Source organism: Papio anubis, chromosome X (assembly GCF_008728515.1).
Source record: "Papio anubis isolate 15944 chromosome X, Panubis1.0, whole genome shotgun sequence".
Taxonomy (NCBI): domain Eukaryota; kingdom Metazoa; phylum Chordata; class Mammalia; order Primates; family Cercopithecidae; genus Papio; species Papio anubis.
The window spans coordinates 88,743,284-88,757,204 of record NC_044996.1 but is presented as its reverse complement, the minus strand read 5'-3'; the positions used below and the strand labels follow the sequence as shown (position 1 = coordinate 88,757,204).

The 13,921-nt window shown below is 37.9% G+C and overlaps 1 long non-coding RNA gene across 3 annotated transcripts in view; it reads right to left on the bottom strand.

Moving 5' to 3' along the window:
* Positions 1 to 13,921, bottom strand: part of LOC103880757 — a 153,279-nt gene that overhangs the window by 85,938 nt on the left and 53,420 nt on the right. For 2 of the 3 annotated variants that reach the window (XR_002519451.2, XR_004180709.1), the window contains exon 2: positions 12,176 to 12,236. The exons of the other annotated variant lie outside the window; for it this stretch is intronic. This is a non-coding gene — a long non-coding RNA (uncharacterized LOC103880757). The remainder of the gene's footprint in view (positions 1 to 12,175; positions 12,237 to 13,921) is intronic. 3 annotated transcript variants of the gene reach the window in all.

Here is a 13,921-nt window from a genome sequence, read left to right as displayed (position 1 = left end):
CTAAGTTAACTGGAACTCAGCTAGCTTGTTCATTCATTCATCCAACAAATATTTACTGAGGTAGTTGCCAAACAGCCAGCTCATTTATTTTTGTATCCACAGAACCTAACATAGGCCTGGGTCATATTAGGTGCTAAATAAATATTTCTGGAGAGGCTTCTAGCATGTACTGAAGTAAATGATGAAAAGTCACAACTGTATTATTTTTCTTTTCTTTTCTCATTTTCATTTTTTTTTTTTAGACAGTGTCGCTCTGTCGCCAGGCTGGAGTGCAGTGGCATGATCTCGGCTTACTGCAACCTCCACCTCCCGGGTTGAAGCAATTCTCCTGCCTCAGCCTCCCAAGTAGCTGGGAACACAGGCGTGCACCACCACGCCCAGCTAGTTTTTGTATTTTTGGTAGAGATGGGGTTTCATCATGTTGGCCAGGATGGTCTCCACCTCTTGACCTTGTGATCCGCCAGCCTCAGTCTCCCAAAGTGCTGGGATTACAGGCGTGAGCCACTATGCCCAGCTATTTTTCTTATTAATCATCACCATTATTATAAATCATGTTCTCTGCCATCAGAAAATTTATTTCTATTTGTAAATAATGGACAAATATAAAATAAAATTTTATTTTAAACACTAATAATTGCAATCTGCCTATTTTTTTGTGTATAAAAATATTCTTTTCTCCTGAAATTTGCATTTGAAAGATACCTTTTTTGTTTTAGAGGGAGGGGCGAGTCTTACTCCATCACCCAAGCTGGAGATCAGTGGCACCATCTCGGCTCCTTGCAACTTCCGCCTACCGGGTTCAAGTGATTCTCCTGCCTCAGACTCCCACATAGCTGGGGTTACAGGCACATGCCACCACACCTGGCTAATTTTTGTATTTTTAGTAGAGATGGGGTTTCACTCCGTTGGCCAGACTGGTCTTGAAGTCCTGACCTCAGGTAATTCACCAGCCTCAGCCTCCCAAAGTGCTGAGATTACAGGTGTGAGCCACCACACCCAGCCTGAAAGATACTTTTATATATGTTAAAATACACAGCTAATTATTCTGTGAATATTTAAAATTAAATTGTGACTACCAGTTTTAAAAACAAGATGGAAAAAGCTGAAATTATGCATCACATACAAGAAATGAATCCTTACTCTCACAGACCTTCCATAACTGATGTCAGGCTCTTACTTTAGTTTTTTTTTTCTTCCCCTTGATAATTTTCTCTAATCTCCTTTACTATTTAAATTTTCTCAAAACCTGCTTCACTCTAATGCCATTATTCCTGTAGATGTTTGTCCTCTGACTACCTCTCCATTATTACTTCCTTTCCTAATTTTTTCATACCTTGCTTTATCCTCATGGAAAACATGTAAATCATTTCAACAAACAATGATTGGGCTGTAACTTTATGCAACTGCCTATCCTAGGAACTTCTTAGGCATAGTAAGGAATAAGAAATAGCCCTTAAAGAGCTCATGCTGTCTCAGAAAGGGAATAAGACAGGTGGAGTCAAAGACTAGAGCAAGCTCTATATAATGCAGGCAAACTCTGGAAGACGTATGATCCTATTGGGAGGATTATGTTTAATTCAATGTTCATAATCAAATAATTTGTCAGGAGTGGGAATGGAGAGAAATAAAACACAGTAACACCAAGTGTCACTATTCTTTGCATGAACCCTGCCCACCATCTGATCATCAATATGCTTCTGCCTACAGAAGAAAAGTGAGCACTTTTGTAGAAGAATATGAGCCCTTTCAAATTATCAGACTCAGAGAGGCATTCAAGTAAGACAACAATCACACCCTACTCCCCACTTTTGAGTCATTTATTCATCTATTAAAACTGCTTGGTAGCTATGAAGTAGCTATGAATTAACCTAATAATGTGGCACTGGAGACTATATCCCATACCCTATAGCTTAGCAATGTATAGCCAATCACTAATCAATGTTATTTCTGTAAACCAATGAGAATTCCTGACAAACAACTTTGTATCAGCCAACTCCATGCGCCTCTTCTTTGCCTTTAGAAACCTGCTTGTAACAAAGGCCCAATGGAGCTCCTATCCTAGGTTACTTGGCTCTGAGTTTTCCCAGCAGCTGCCCTTACTTTGTCTGAAATAAACTTTCAATCATATTTTGTCCTTCACTCTCCTTCTTTTAGGGTGACATATCTGGTGCTGTGAGCAGGATTCAGAGCAACACACCCCCTGACCATCTGACATTCCTCCTTGACTCAGCATTTGGTCAGCTCTGAACCTCTTGATTTATTTGGACTCTTTGAGAAATTATTGAATGTGAAGTGTTGAGGCCTACTGAAATCTGGTCCTTCCCACTTTTTGGTTGAAGGTTTAGACTCTGCTTGAGGTGTTTTTTTCCAAACCTCACTTTCCAAACCTCAAAATTGAGGTTTTCTATCTTTACACTAAAGGTCAGATATCTGGGTTACAAGAAAAACATAAACAAAACTGACTCTTCTGCCTCTGACTCATGACACGAGGTCTGGGTCACAGTCAGGCAAAGATCTCCCCAGAGAACTTCAGCCTTTTCTACCTCTATCCCACAGAAGTAAGGTCTGGGTCAAGGTATTGGAAACTAGGCACTGGTAGTTTCATTTTAATAGTATGCTTTTTAATATTGCAGCTGTCGCTTAGAAATTCAGACCTACCTTTTCATTTGTGACAAAGTCCTGTTAGTTCCTAATGGAAAAATGCAGAGGATGAGTTCTCTTGCCCCAAAGAAAAGAGGTGATTTGCTTCCTTTGGCCCATTTGGGTGCTGCAGGTGACTGGAGACTACACCAAAGTGTCAGGGTCATTAACCATGATGCAACATGAAGTAGCCTCATGGGGCCCTCTCCCCCAGAAGAACATCTTTATGAACTCCCTTTTCTGCTCTTCCATTAGGACATAATATGAGGAGCTGGTCCCCTATATGTTGAGTACCCTGCTGCCACCCGGCAGTTAGAAACAGTCTAGGATACATAAGAGAGCTATTCTTTTTTTTTTTTTTTAATACTTTAAGTTCTAGGGTACATGTGCATAACGTGCAGGTTTGTTACATATGTATACTTGTGCCATGTTGCTGTGCTGCACCCATCAACTCATCATCACCCATCGACTCGTCATTTACATCAGGTATAACTCCCAATGCAATCCCTCCCCACTCCCTCCTCCCCATAATAGGCCCCGGTGTGTGATGTTCCCCTTCCCGAGTCTAAGTGATCTCATTGTTCAGTTCCCACCTATGAGTGAGAACATGCGGTGTTTGGTTTTCTGTTCTTGCGATAGTTTGCTGAGAATGATGGTTTCCAGCTGCATCCATGTCCCTACAAAGGACACAAATTCATCCTTTTTTATGGCTGCATAGTATTCCATGGTGTGTATGTGCCACATTTTCTTAATCCAGTCTGTCACTGATGGACATTTGGGTTGATTCCAAGTCTTTGCTATTGTGAATAGGGCCACAATGAACATACATGTGCATGTGTCTTTATAGCAGCATGATTTATAATCCTTCGGGTATATACCCAGTAATAGGATGGCTGGGTCATATGGTACTTCTAGTTCTAGATCCTTGAGGAATCGTCATGATGGATTAGAGACTTAAATGTTAGACCTAATACCATAAAAACTCTAGAAGAAAACCTAGGCAATACCATTCAGGACATAGGTATGGGCAAGGACTTCATGTCTAAAACACCAAAAGCAACAGCAACAAAAGCCAAAATTGACAAATGGGATCTAATTAAACTAAAGAGCTTCTGCACAGCAAAAGAAACTACCATCAGAGTGAACAGGCAACCTACAGAATGGGAGAAAATTTTTGCAATCTGCTCATCTGACAAAGGGCTAATATCCAGAACCTACAAAGAACTCACACAAATTTACAAGAAAAAAACAAAAACCGCATCAAAAAGTGGGCAAGGGATATGAACAGACATTTCTTAAAAGAAGACATGCATATAGCCAACAGACACATGAAAAAATGCTCGTCATCACTGGCCATCAGAGAAATGCAAATCAAAACCACAATGAGATACCATCTCACACCAGTTAGAATGGCAATCATTAAAAAGTCAGGAAACAACACGTGCTGGAGAGGATGTGGAGAAATAGGAACACTTTTACACTGCTGGTGGGATTGTAACCTAGTTCAACCATTATGGAAAACATAAGAGAGCTATTCTTGACTCTTGGGTGACATCTAGAGGAGTGATGTTCATAAGAAGCATACTTCAAACACAAAACATATTCATGACCTTGTTCACTTTTGAAAAGCTCCTAAATTATGGGAAATCAAGCTTCAAACTCTGAATCCTCTTTTAAGAAACAACTGCCATTAGAAACACGTTTTCAATTTCAACTCTAACTTTTCCTTCTTCTCCCACCCCTGCATCTTCATCTTTTCCTTTATCCGAACCTTCCTGTTCTGCTTTACTTCTTCTTCTGTACTTCTTCTAGCACCAGCACCTGAGGAAACTTTCCATGTCTCTGATCCCCTCCCTGAAACTTCTATTCTGGCAGCCTTTTTCAAAGTGTGATATACAGGAAGAGGTGGGTCTAACACCCCTTGGGCAAAAACTGAATTTAAGAGTGTTATCAAAGGCTTCCTTGACCTGTTCCAAGATTCTATATGGTTTGCGAAAGAATTTGAACTGACACTTTGAACTTATGAGCCTGGATATTCTGACCTATATCAATTAATTCATATGTTGGTGTCAGAAGGCAAGGCCATTGGGTGGTTAAAAAAGGCAAACTGAAATAATCCTTTAGAGGATTTTCAAAAACAAACTGAAGCAGACCATGAAGGGGCCTGCATTTTATCCAAGTCTCTCCATGATGCCATTCCCCAGGTCTTTCCTTTAAAAAAAAATGTATATTGGAGGGGAGTTAAGCAATGTACTCAAAAGGCCAGATGAATGTGTAGTTATTTGGAATGGTAATGAGATAAGCTTTAAACAATATTCTAAAATGGTTGACACTAGCCTTCAAGATTACCAGAACAATTTTCTCATAAACTCTACTTTCTTCAATTGCTTAAATGAGGACTTGGTTACCTTAGTTAAAAGACACTAGCTTCTTAACTGGATGAATATACAAACCCATGAATTAGTAAGCTTTCAGACCAAAATGAATCAGAAAAAAAGACAGAACTAATGGCTTAAAGATTATTAATTTGCACCTCAACAACTGGCTAGTCAAACCAGGCCTTTTAAGAAAAGACAAATGCCTCCTTCTAATGATAAAAGAGGTGTCTGCTTCTATTCCAAAAAGCCTGGCCACTTTGGAAAGGATTGTAGAAAACATAAATAATAGCAGGAACAACAAAAGCACAGGATGCCATAAGATGAACAGGGTTGCTCTGAGGATCAAAATGGGATTTTCCCATTAGGAGAAGTGGAAATGTTCATAAATGGAGAACAGATATGCACCCTCATAGTCACTTTATGTCCTCAACCCTACACCCCTTAAATCGTCCCCTTCCTCAGAGTAATAAACTATACGAACTGTAGGGGTATCTAATCAACCTATGACTGTATATAAGTCCAAACCCTTAGAATTCCATGAAGGCTCATTGAGTAACCTTCATTCCTTTCTGCATGGTCCCTTGGCTCCTATACACCTCTCAGAGAGATATTTTTTGGAACTTCGCAATACATACATTCCCCTCTCTCAGAAAGGGGAAATGTTAAATTTAGAGTAGAAGGAGCTAATGGAACAATTACAGAATGAGAATTAAACCACTGAGATTATAAAACAGATCTGACATTTTTTTTTTTTCTAAACCAAGAATAGGAAATGACACTAATGATTTATTGCAAACTTTGCTGGACCACTTATGGTCCCAATCTTCCATTAACATTAAGATATATTCAACTACCGGCCAGGCGCGGTGGCTCATGCCTGTAATCCCAGCACTTTGGGAGGCCGAGGAGGGCTGATAACGAGGTCAGGAGATCGAGTCCATTCTGGCTAACACGGTAAAACCCCATCTCTATTAAAAATACAAAAAGTTAGCCAGGCGTGGTGGCGGGCGCCTGTAGTCCCAGCTACTCGGGAGGCTGAGGCAGGAGAATGGCATGAACCCGGGAGGCGCAGCTTGCAGTGAGCCAAGATCGCGTCACTGCACTCCAGCCTAGGCAAAAGAGTAAGACTCCGTCTCAAAAACAAAAACAAAAGAAAAAAAGAAAAGAAAAAAGTATATATTCAATACCCCCATTAAAGTGAAAGTAAATCTGCTTAAGATTTACCCAATATCAGACAATACCCAGTAGGGTCCGAAGCAATGAAAGGAACCAGACCTATAATAAGGTCTAATTATTCCTTGCACCAGCCCATATAACATTCTGACCCTTTCCATAGGAAGCTGAACAGGAAGGGCCGGCATTTCCTGTAAGATTTGAGAGCTGTCAACAACGCTGTGGTCCCAAGACATCCGATGGTACAAAACCCCCATATTCTTTTGGCAGCAGTCCCTCCTGAAAGTGAGAAATTTACTGTGGCTGATTTATGCAGTGCTTTTTTTTTTTTTTTTTTTTTTTTTAAAGCATTCCAGTAGAGCCAGAGAGTCAATATTTATTTGCCTTTACTTATGACAACTGCCAGTATTCCCAGATCATTATGCCCCAAGATTATACTGAGAGCCCTACCAATTTTTTTCAATTATTGAAATCTGACTTGGCCAATGTATATTTCTCAGAGGGATCTATGCTTGTCCAATATATGGATAATCTTTTCCTTTGCTCTCTAAATATGCAAGCTTCTAAGGGTGATAGCATGAATTTCTTAAAATAATTGGCATCCAAGGGACATAAAGTTTCTAAAAGCAACTCCAATTTTGCCAGACACAGGTAAAATACTTAGGATATTTTATTTCTAAGGAAGGATTGTTCATAAACCCAGACAGGATTAAATTCCTTGCTGAGATGTCTCCTTTCCTTCCCTCTACCTAGCATGGAATGAGATTACCAGGGAATGTGCTTTCCCAATGAGAGCACAAAAAAATTCCACTTAGATTGCCTAATAACTGTGCTGATGTTAACACTGAAGCCCAGATACCTCCTTACTCTATCAGTTGCAATCTCGACACTGGGACTTTGAAAGAACTATCCAGGAATGAGCTTTTCCAGCAGTGAGGGACATCTTGACACACAGATTTTGATCATCAATGTTTTCAAGAAGAAAGATTTTTTTATCAAAAAAGGGAAACGAGTAAAGAAAAGAACTTCTATCTAAGGAATGTGAGGCCTTTCAAATTATCAGGCCCAGAAAGGCATTCAAATGAAGTAACAATCACATCTTACTTCCCCCCACTTTGAGCTATGTATTTAGCTAGAAAAACTGCAAACTTTTGCCACAAGTAGCTACAAATTAACCTAATAATGCTACACTGGACACGATATCCAACACCCTATACCATAAAAATATATAGCCAATTAATAATCAATGTAATTTCTGTAAACCAGTGAAAATTCCTGACAAACAACTTTGTGACAGCCCACTGGCTGTCCTTTTTTGCCTTTAAAAACCTGCTTGTAACAAAGGCCAAATGGAGCTCATATCCAGGGTTACTTGGGTCTGAGTCTTCCAGGCAGCTTTCCTTACTTTGGCTCAGGTAAACTCTTTCAATCATATTTTGTGCTTCAGCCTCTTCTTTCGGGATTGACACCATGCAGATGTTTCTGAGACACAGAAACAATGTCTCATAGAATCTCATATCTCTGAAGGTTTGTTCCATTTTTTACTTACTTCAGTAAAATTTTCAGAAAGGTTTTGGAGAAAATAATTGAGGAGTTTCACTGGAAAACAATGCTTTCCCCAGAGAGCACAAAATAACATCCAGCAACATCTGGAAGTTTTGGCTATATCTCAATGAGCTTTACTTTGGCATGGCCTCAAGGAAAAACAAATAAAAAGCATTGCTGAGACAACTGCTTAAGCTCAGAGCATTCCAAATGGCAGAGCAAGCCATGATCTGGCCTCTGTGGAATGATATCTGAAAGGAAGAGAATGATGTGTGTGAGCTCAAGGTGGACTGTCAGCATAATAGCATAGATACACTATCAAGTAAAGTGTGCCAAAGATCCATTCCGATAAAAGCATTCGCTATTGCCTCAATACACCTCAATGCAAACATCCATGCCTCTTTGTATCAGTAGCAGAGGTAGAATTTCCTTTCTACTTTTCCCACTTTTGTTTAAGACACAGTAATTCCATGTCTTTAGGCCTGGATTTGATTCCTTCCTCTTCTTCAACTCTCATATCCAGTAAAGTATATTGGAAATTCCTGATTTAAAATACTTTGACTTGTGCTCCCTCTCTTGTGGCCAAAATTCCACTTAGATTGCCTAATAACTGTGCTGATGTTAACACTGAAGCCCAGATACCTCCTTATTCTATCAGTTGCAATCACTGACAAGCCTGTCTGCAACTACAGTGACTCAGCTAACTACTATAGAAATGGGAGAGCAAGAGATCAGGGAAGAAGATATTGTCTTGGAAACTGCCTCTCTCCAAATATGTATATATGTATAAAATTGCAAATAACAATTCAAGCAGAAATCTCTAATTATGAATTCAGTCCAAAGATTCTTGAACAATGAATTGCTCCAAGGCATTGTCATTCCCAGTTTCACTGAATTCATATTTAAGTATTCTGAGTTGATATAGCTCATACAGAATATTTCTCTGAAAGAAACATAAGCAGCTTTTTCACACTAATTAATTTTATATATTTAATAATCATCTGTAAATGAATATAGATGTTTTATTTAATTTTTATTTTTTATTATCAATTTTTATGTTTCATTGTGTTAAATGGGTTTCTAGGAATTTTATGTCAAAATATTACTTAGTCCTTCAGGAAATAAGCATCTGAGTTAAGGATTGACTTGAAATCATTGTCAAAGAAATAACTGAGGCTTAAATTAGGAGACACCTCTAGTATAAAGAAGCCTGGAATGAGCCATGAGATCTGGATTCTAGTTTCTTCTGTGAGGCTAAAAACTGTGTGATCCTGGCCATGTTCCTCAACAGTTTTGGACCTCAATTTTTCTAAGCATGAAATGAGCATTTAGATTGTATTATTTTTAAAGTTCAGGTGGAGTTTTTCTCTTTTCTACATTCCTCAGTACTTATTTATTACATGCATTAGCATTCAATTTATTGCTGTCTCTAAGTGCTTACACTTCCCAACTAGAATATAAATTCCCTGAGGCAGAAGATCTGTACTTCCAGAACACCCTCAGTGTTTAGCAGTATTGGACATATAGTATGTATGGCATGCAGTCACCCAAGATAAGTAAATTTAACTGGGTTGGCTTAACTTCACAGCTACTGCTTCTCTAGTTTTGTCCTCAGCTTTGCACTGTAAAACAAAACAAAACAAGATAAAACAAAAAAAAAACCACTTTCTGTGTTTTAGTTCAAGCTATTGTGATCAAACCCCAAATGTATTCATGTATACCCTATCCACAAAGCTAATTTACAAACTGGAATCTCAGTTTATTCTTTTAACATGACCATTGTAAGTTCCACGGGAACATTTTTGGCTAATTATATACAACGGGATGCTTCCTTAAAACGGTTGGCACAACAGTATATCTGAATATCAGAGAGCAGCACTAAGCAATAGGGGCTGCTAGAGCAACAGGAAAGAACTTAACAAAAATTGTTTTGCTGAGAGAAGGTAGTTATCAGAGAACATATAAAAATTACTTTTCCTCTATGGAAATCAAAGAAATGTAAGATGAAAAAAGAATAGTATATCCTGTTTTAGCTTGTTTTGCTAAGTATAGATGAAGACATACACAGGAGAATTCAGTACAACTTAGACTCTTTGACAGTTGAGAATAACAATGAATTTGACAATGTTTTCTAGACCAAGTATATATTTTTATACTGATGAAGAAATTTTCCAAATCATATTATGCAATAATTTAAAAACAATTGCCCTGATTATTTGCAAACATGGTCATATTAACCTCAGCACATGCCCATTTGAGGGACATTCCCTAATTTAAAAAGAGAAAAAAGCCAAACAAATGTAATTTGAATTGACTATAAAAATATCTAGAGAGAAACAGCAGCTACATTAATATTAATTCTAAATTTAGAACAAACTAAACATTCAATCCAGATTTCATTAGTGGTGAGTGGCTTTTAATCTGAATACTACTTTTGGGTATCTATATCATAAATGTCTTCAGGAACATTTCATCAGTGCCTCAAGTCCAAAAAGATCAAGCTGCTTTCTTTCTTTTTGTGAAAAACTGCACTACAAAACAGTATATAGAAAATTTGGTATAGTTGCCAATAGCTTGAAAGACTTTAAAGATAAAACTAAGGGGACAAAGAGTCTTTTAAAAACAGTATCAACCATTCTGGACAGTCAAGAAAAAAAGGCGGTGTTTTTTATGTATGCAAGACAAGGGTAAGAAAAGAACCTTTTCAAAACAGCAGGACCTTACCTGGGAGCAAAGGAAAGCATATAATATTAGATAGGAACTTTTGCTCATGCTAACACTTTTCAGTCGCTTTCTGTGGGGGCACAGAAGCTTTCTTCTTCCATTTGCCTGTCTCTACAGTCTCTTTCCAACACAACTCATTTTCTAGCAAATTTCAGCTGAATTTTCTTCCATACCTGAAATAATTAAAGACACTGACCTTATAACTTAATATATGGTAACTAAAGACATGGATATTGACATTGGCAAATCCTGCAATGATTCTGCTCTAAGTTGATTTAAGCAATAAATTGTGGCTCCCATGATGACCTTCATTACTCCATCATGTTATTCCATAAGATCCATGTAACTCAGAATGATGGAATGAAGAGAAGAAAGGATAGGAAAAAATACATTGCAATACTAGATATTTTTGCTTTGTTCGCCATCAGCCTTAGTGCTGTCACTAGTCTTTAATTAAGAATAATAAGAGAAACGTTCTTAAGTCTGCATTACTCTCACTTAGTAAGAGTGCTCATGATAAGAACCTAAAAAGTTTACCCTGTAAAATATGTTATGCTACTACATTGGTCTCTTCTCAACAATATTTTCTTTCTACCTCATGAAATACTATGAATGATGTATGGTCAAATTTCACTTTGTTTAATGGGAATCTTCCTCATATCATCGGATTCCTTTCTAAATCCTCTTTAAGGTGCATATGCTTCCATTACATATCAGGAAACAACTGCCAATTCTAGCTCAAAGGAATCCATTTAGAGTTATGTGAAAACAAAATGTATGAAGATTAAGTTTCCTCTGTATTAAATCTTGAGTGAACAAAAGCAAATATACTCTATTTTGCTAACACTCGCCACCCTAAGTTCCAGACTCCCAAAGAAGAGATAGAGAATTTTAGAAGGAAACACACCATCACACACTTTTAATCCTAAATGTTGGCACAATATGTGCAGAACAAGGAGAATGTGTATCCAAAACCTCTAGCCCCTGGGTCATCTGTTTCCCTGCATGAGAGGGCAAGGGCCCCACCAGTTGGAGTACAGCAGCCACATGCCACTGCAATCAGGACATAAGGCTCTGTTAAAGTGACTGCCCCCATTTTAACTGAAGCACAGTGGCAGCTTACATTCTATCGTTTAGGAAGAGATGTGGATCCAGGGAAGGAGGGAGTCAATCACTTTTACATATTTTAGGTGCTCATGCTAACAGTAAATTCAAGTACTTTAAAACATTCATATTTTACCTACAGGCAAGCATGCCTACCATCTGCTGTTACTGGGTAATCTCAAAAAAAGCTTCTTAGCAAAAATTGGCATTCCATATGTATGTTTAACTCTTACCAATACACAATTACACATACATTTTAAACATTTCATTAACAATTATAACGATCAGGACTTCTAAAACGACCTCAAGAAATTAGTCGCAGGGGAAAACAAAACAGAGGTTTTGGACAGGGGCAAACTACCCTTTTTAAGGGATGTTTCCTAGTGCCCAGAGAGATAGTAAACAATGTTTTCTATAAAATATCAATCTTTTACAATTTCAACTGCAAGTATTTTCTGATAACTCAGGGATATGTTGCTTATTCCTATAAATCAACCAATAAAATATTTTTATTCAATTTACTGAGTCTGAGATATGATATAATGGAGACTGTGCCAATACAATGTCAAGGGGACAGTTGGAGCCTCAGACAGAAAGTTAAGTGAACTAACCACAGGAGGATCCAGTTGGCTTATTGAAAGCAGGATGTCTTCAACATCTCCTTCAGCTCCCCTGGAAAGACAAATTAGAGCAGGGAGAAAATGCAGGGAGCCCAAGTTTAAAACATTTTGTCGTATAACTTCAGTCAGTGATATTTGCATAAGGTAAGAAAACATAGTCAAATTTTCTACACTTCTAAACAATAAAATCTCATTAATTCAGAGTCTAGTATGAAATCAGCTTGGGAATAATTTCACTTTAACTAGAGTTTACCTTTTCTATTCTGAAGGTGTACACAGAGGATTTTATAAAATTGAGTTCCTTGGGCTCTAGGCTTGATTTCACTGTGTTATATTGAGAAAGTCACTTAGCTTCTCCGGTCATCTTTTTTCACATCCACAAAATTAGTGGAGTAAAATTAGATAGTAATTTTATGGGACTTTGAAGTTTTAATAATCTGTGATGCTCAGACCAGTTTTTCCTAGACCAAATCACAAGAATGCTCATAAAATCCTTTGGTTGCCTAGAGTTTTGTTGGTAGGCCAGGCTTTAATTTAAAAGTTTAATCTACTTAATAATTTAAGCAATTAAAGTGCATGAACATGTAGGGCTTGGAGCAGGAATACCTGCACTCTCTGACACTCTCACCTCTGTGACCATAGCTGAGAAACGAAAATTAAACAACAAAGAAAATCTGTGAAATCAAATAGCTCCTGCGTTCAGACTCACAAAATGTACTCAAAAGAGAGTTCTTAGACTAGTCATAAAAACTGGAGTTAATCACCCTTAACAACTTCTACTAATTAGGTAATAGCTGCCTGAAACACAGAGCTGTGTTAAGAAGAAATTTTGAGGTCTTAAGTCGACTCTATGAGAATAGAAACTATGATCAATTGGCATTGTTTGCCATGGACAAGAGCAGACCTATGGTAGCAAATGTACTCTATATCTTTACATGGAACTTAGTCTTAATTCACACATAATTCTAGCAAGTTTAATGATTTAATTTGTTAGTATATAGCAGAATAGAAAACATAATTTAGAAAGTTGGGAGAGGGGTTACCAAAGTGGGCTCACTAAAAGCTGTGAAAGGTTGCAGCACAAAGCAAGGATACAAACATGATCACTTTTTTTCCTTTAAGTTCCAGGATACATGTGCAGAATGTGCAAGTTTATTATACAAGTTATGTGTGTCATGGTGGTTTGCTGCACTTATCAACTGGTCATCTAGGTTTTAAGCCCCACATGCATTAGCTATTAGTCCTAATGGTCTCCCTCCCCTCAGCCACCACCCTCCTTACAGGCCCCAGTGTGTGTTGTTCCCCTTCTTGTGTCCATGTGTTCTCAGTTTTCAACTTCCACTTATGAGTGAGAACATGAGGTGTTTGTTTTTTTGTTCCTGTGTTAGTTTGCTGAGGGCGATAGCTCCCAACTTCATCCACGTTCCTGCAAAGGACATGATCTCATTCCTTTTTATGGCTGCATAGTATTCAATGGTTTATATGTACCACATTTTCTTTATCCAGTCTATCATTGATGAACATTTGGATTGGTTCCATGTCTTTGCTATTTTAAATAGTGCTTCAATAAACATACATGTGCAAAACATGATAATTATTATAGTCACAGATCAAAGTCACAGAATTGCAACAAATTAGGGAGCATTATGTAAATCACATTGGTCCTACAAACCATAGTAATCTAGGCCTAAAAATGTCAGTCTATTACAGTTCAGTTTGATAAGTGATACATATACT